Source organism: Camelus bactrianus, chromosome 10 (genome assembly GCF_048773025.1).
Source record: "Camelus bactrianus isolate YW-2024 breed Bactrian camel chromosome 10, ASM4877302v1, whole genome shotgun sequence".
NCBI classification, from domain to species: Eukaryota; Metazoa; Chordata; class Mammalia; order Artiodactyla; family Camelidae; genus Camelus; species Camelus bactrianus.
Window position 1 is genome coordinate 855472 of NC_133548.1, and position 6006 is coordinate 861477.

Consider the following 6006-nt stretch of genomic DNA (forward strand, 5'->3'; position numbering starts at 1 on the left):
GTGTGCGCATTTGTGTGTGTGTGTGTGTGTGTGGCACACGCCTCACTCCAGAAAGAGCAGTAAAGGTCCTGGTCGGTAGACTCGGGGGCAGGACGCTGGCTCCTGCTGCGAGAAACAAGTGACCACTGAGCAGCAGCCGGCCGAGCCGCGGGACCTGATACGGTGGCACGTGTGTTTGAGAGCTGCTCTGTGAGCTGGCTGAGCCACCAGGACGGGGATTCTGGGGAAGGGACCCTCTGGTCCTTTTACAGCAGAGAGCAAGGGTGGGCCGTGGAGACCCACCAGGCTGAAGCCAAGCCAGGCTTCTCCTCTCTGAGCAGGTGGTGGGGAGTGGGAGCCCTGGGTCCCTCAGCCGAGCACCCCCCCACCCCCGGTCAAGTTACCCAACCTGAGAGCCTCCTGGGAGCTCCAAGGGGCGGCGCCGCTGTAGTCCCCCCAGAGCCGGGATTTGCTCTGCTCTCAGGGCGTCTGCCACATTCCCACCTGACTAATGGTGGGCTGTGGACCTGCCCACGGGCCAGAGGGGCTTCCACAGTGTGGACCCAGAACCCCTCCTGTCCATTCATTGCCTCCTTAGGCCCTGCGCTGAGGCCACTGCCCCTGCCCCCTGTAGCCAGCTGACTCCCTCCCCCACCTGGTCCCCCCACCCCGGAAGAGACCAGGTCAGGACCTGCCAGTGAGACAGGAAGGGGGCAGGGCACAGCCATTCAAGGAATGCCACAGCAATTAACACCAAAATGGCGAAAGATTCAACCCCAGCAGGCCTTGAGGGTCAAGATGATGGGAGATTTAAGTTCCAGCAGGACTTGAGCTTCATTATACGCCCATCATAATATATTAACATGCGGAATAACATGCCCACAGGTGACATGGCAGTCCCGAGGTCAGCCACTAAAGGTCAAGAGTGGGAAATGGCCAACTTCCTGGGACTCCCAGCCCCTTCCCGTAGACTGGTCCTTCTAATTATTAGCATATGAAGCCACCAAGCCCATAAAAAGCAGCAACAAGGCGCCTCGCAGCCGCCCCTGTCTCTCCAGAGCTTGCCTGCACTGTGCCTAAGGAGTGTGTACCTACTTGTAATCTGAGCACCCAACCCCCACACCTCCTGGCCTGTCCCTTGCCTTTCATGGTATCTCTGTGAATAAATCTACCTTCACTCAACCGTGGCTCCCTCTTGAATTCTTTCCTGCGCGAAGCCTAGGACCCACACTTGGCGGGGCACGTCCCGGGGGCCCAACCGAAGCCTGGGACACAGCCCTTCTCACGCCCCACTCCTCCAACACATCAGTGCCACCCTGAGTCCTGGGCTATGCTCCTGCCCAGCCCCCTCTGCTGACTTTAGGAACTCCTGCGATCCTTGGTCCAGACCTGTGGATGTGGTCAGTTGGCCTGGGCTGGCCTCGGAGTCTCCAAGTCCCCGCCTAGAGCAGAAGGTTTGTTGAGGGGACACGGTGGCTGCCCTCCTCTGCTGGGTGGCCAAGTCCAGCTCCTGATGCCTCAGAACCAGCCCTGCAGGGCGGCGGTCAGTGTACCTGCCCGGGCCCTCAGCTGTCCCTACGTCCCTTCCTGGGCCTTGAAGCGTGAGGGCTGTTCTCTCAGCGTGGGTCCTGTTGCCTTGGCCTAAATTCCAGCACAGGCTTGGGGACCTGCAGGACAGGAGTGGCTGGGGCCTGGGGTGGGGGCGGTGTTCTGTGACCGGCACCCTGGTCAGGAGGAGGGGTCAGGCTCTGGCCCGTGTCCTCAGCCACCTCCAGGTTCCCGCCTGTGAATTGGGGGCTTCCAGGTGACCAGGGGTGGGCCAGGGTGGAGCGGCGCCCACAGACCTGCTTCTTTAAGCAGAACAGCCCTGGGTTTCCTCTCCTGGACACCTGGTTTCCCCAAGATTTTCCTTGGCTTAAAAATAGTAATGACAACCACGCGCAGATGGTCTCCAGGCCGCTGCCCCGCTCCTCCAGAGGCATCAGTGGGAGCCCTCCTTCCGCCCCCCACCTGCCCGGTCACCCCCTGGGAGCCGGTCCCCACAGGCTGGGAAAGGATGAACCAATGAGCGATCCGGACGGCCCCGCCCCGCGCCTGCCGCGGCCCCGCCCCCTGCGGGTCCCAGGCGGGGCTGTGGGTGGGCAAGGGCTGCTGTCTCCTTTCGTGCTTCTCTCAGGCCACCGTCCCACCCGCACTTACTAGATGAGGTCTCGGGGCCTGCTGTCTGCCGGGACCCTGGTGCTGCGGGCTGCGACCCTGCCCCTCCGCTCGAGGGGGCTCTGCCTTGACCCGGGCCTCCCATCAGCGCCCCTCCCAGCTCAGCCCCTCTCCCACCAGGGCCTTCGGGTCCCGGGTCCCGGATCCCGGGTCCCGGTTCCCGAGGGCCCTCACCAGCGAGGCCCGGAGTCTGCTCCCGGCGTGCTCCTGGGTCCCAGCTGGGGAGGGGTCCCCACGGAGACCCCGGGGCCAGGCCCGCACGGCCGGTGGGCGCACAGCCGGGGTGGCAGGCAGGGTCCTGCTCCCCAGTCCGGGGCCCCCAGCCTGGTCTGGGTCGCTGGGGTGAGCCCCACTTCCCACGGACAGCCCGGGGGCCAGTGGGAGATGCAGTCTGTCCTCCTATCAAGGCAGAGCGGCCTCCGCCTGCCTCCACCTCTGCCCCAGCCCCCAGGCTTTCAGGCACAGCTGGCGACAGGGGACAGCCCTCAGAGGTTCCCAATCAGAGGTTTGTGAAATGGGGCCTTCCCAGCAGGAGTTTGGCAGAGCAGGTGCTGCTGCCCCCACCCCAAGCCGCTTGGCCCACCCAGGAGGGGAATGTTGGAGAGTGGGGGGTTGCTTCCTCAAAGGGAGGGGCGTCAGTGTGGCAGAGGGGTCAGAGGAGGGAGGGGGGAGGGAGGGTTGGTTGGCTGGAGCCCCTCCAGTCTGCAGGAGCTCCCTCTGCTTCCCCACCTGCCTCTGGACCCTGAGCTGTGTCTCCTGAGGAGTGCGCCCCTGAGCCAGGGCCTTTGTGAAGGAAAAGCTGGGATGGGCTAACAAGATAACTCACAAATCGAAGTATCAGAATACTGATCAGAGTTCTGCTGGGCTAAGTTGTAAATCTAAGTTAATTAGTGTTGGTTTGCTGATTCCCTGTTCATGTTTTTTGCTAACCTGCTGGATTTTCAAAGAGATGTATCTGGCTTTGGAATGTTAGTTTGCTGCCTCCCTGCTTCCACTTTTGTGATAATGATGCTGCTAAAGCTGTTCCATGCCTATTGGCCGAACACCCCAAGCTATACTTTACCCTATAAAACCTCATGCGCTCGTCTTGGAGGTGCTCACAGCTTCGGAGCAGAAGCCCCTCTGAGCCCGCCGGCGTAATAAATCTGAGTACTCCAACCCTCCGAGTGGTGCTTGTTTCTTGGCTGGCCTGTCGTTTCTGTAACATCTTCACTTCTCCTGGACCCCCAGAGGGCTTTCCCCTGTCCCTGGGTGCCCCCCAGGGCAGAGGAGAGGAGGAACGGGCCAGCCAGGTGGGCAGCCGCCCCTGTGGACCCGATACTGGGCCATGTCCTTGGCACTGTCTTTGGGTGCCCTGGGAATGGGGACAGGGGCCAGGCCCTGGACAGAGCAACTGCCCCTCCCCCTATGCAGCGCCACAGACCCCCCAGTAGCCCTGGGTCATCAGGGTCCTCTCCCCTCCACCAGGCCCGGGAGGGAGGTTTCCGCTCTACCCCACCCCTCTGCTCCCCCGGAGAGTAAGGAGGTCTTCTCCTGTGTAAACCTCAGGGTTCCCTGATGGCTCGGTGTCTGTTCTTTCCTGCTGCCCCCGTGGACCCTCAGCCTCCAAGGGCCTTGCCGCAGGGTTCACTCCAGCCCCGTTTTCATTTGGGAAACTGAGGCCTGGAGGGTGGGGGTCTCCCCAGGCCACCAAGGAGGCAGAGCTGGCCCGGCCGTGGGTCCCTCTGGTGCATGTCCCTCCTCCTCAGGCCCCACCCCAGCAGGTGCCCTGACTGCGTCCCCCTTGAGCTCTCTATGGTGGGCAGCTCTAAAAGTGCCCACCAAGGCCCCTGGGCTGGTGCACACCCCACATGTGTCTGGGGCAGTGGGCTGTGGGCTTCCTCTCCCCACGGGTTCAGCGCAGGTGGACACTCTCAGGAGTTGGTCCTTATGGGCCCCTCTCAGGCTCCAGCTGTGCAGGCCACCTGGGTCCAGCTGGGGCAGGGGATGCCCTGTTAGCCCCCCTTTTTGCAGCGGGATCGCGACCATAAGCACAGAAGTGTAGAGCCCGGCTGTTTGCCCACCCAGGCCTTCACTTCCGGGGAAGGCAGCAGAGCCAGGACCCGTGCCTGGGCCCAGAGAGGACTGGGCCCTCTGGGCACCCTGGGGTGACGACAGGTCCCGTTGACCCTTTGCTACTCTTCTTGGGCTCCACCCGTGAGCAGAGCTCCCACTGTCTGGCCCTTGATCGCACGTGGAGACCCCAGTGATGAGGACACAGCTGTTCCCAGCAGCCGCCCAGGCGCCTCACGGGTGACGACCCCGCTCAGAGCCTGGGCCGGGCTTCGGCTTCCCACCTGGCCTTCCCACCTGGCGTTCCCACCTGGCTTTCGCTGGAGCACCTTTTAAAGCCACCGCTCAGAGTCGAGCCCGTGAAAGTCAGTGACCTCGGCCCCAACCACCTTGTAAGTACTAGGTGCTCGCTGTGACCTGGGAGAGGATGCTGCCCACTGCCCCACCCCCTCATTTTTGGGATCTGTAAGCAATAAATCTGGTGACTTTACTTCCCTTGTGTGAGTGTGTTGAAGCTGCACCTGCAGTCAGAATGCCCTGGGCTTCTCCCCTCCCCAGAGTGGGACTTGGATGCAAGGGAGTGGAGTCGTGTGTGCCCCCTCGTTCAGCAGGTGTGATCTGCACAGTCTTAACACACTAGCCCGGCTTCTGACACAGCACAGCCCCAGAGAAGAGCCCTCCCTGAGAAGCGGTTCTGGGCCGGAAGGGTGGGGCCCTGGGGAGGGGTGTTCCTTCTGAGGGACGCCCGCTTCCCTCCATGCCTGTCTCCTCACTTCCCTTTCCTGAGGAAGCACTTGCCAGTGTCTTAAATCGGAAATGGGCCCAAATGTCATAGAATATTCCGCCAGATGCAGCAGAATGACATTCTTTATAAGTGCACATGGATCATTCACAAAGATGGGCCATAATTTAGTCATAAAACAAAAGGCAACACATTTAAAATGGCAAAAAAAATCATGCAAAGCAAGTTAGGAAACCACATGGAATTAAACTAAAAGTCAATGACAGAGGGCTGTATATCTGGAAAATTCCAAGTATTTAGACATAAAGACACGTTCCTAACCAACCCATGAACCACAGAGGAGGCCACAAGAGACATTAGGAAATATTTAAAATAGAATAAAAATGAAAGCAAAACCTATCAAAAATTGTGAACTGCCGCTAAAGCATTTTCTTAGATGGACTTTTCCACATTTAATATTAAGGAAAAGGAAACTCAAAGCAAACAGAAAGAAGCAAATAGTAAAGAGCAGAAATAAATAAAATTTGAAAGAAAACCAATGAGCACAACAAGGAGCCAATGGAGATAGTCAGTGAAACAAACAAACAAAAACTGTCTTCGTGAAGAGATTAAAAACAGTATTGACAAAACCCTACTAAGGTGGATTGTGAAAAAAAGGGCAAATACATCAATAATTAATATCAAGATGAAAAGGGGGCATAACTGCAAATCCTACAGACATTATGAGCAACTTTGTACCGAGACATTTGAGAACTTAGACGAAGTAGGCAGATTTGAAGGAAACAAATACATAAAACTTGCTCAAGAAGAAACTGAGAATTTGAGCAGCTGTATGTTGAGTCTAGAAACCTGACACGTAATTCAAAAACCTTCCCACAAAGAAAACTCCAGGTTCAGGGGGCTTCACTGGTAAATTCTATCAGATGTTTAAAGAAAAAGCAATAACAATCTTACATAAATTCTTTCAGGAAATAAAGAAGCAGGGGACACTTCTCAACTCATTTCATGGGGCTGGT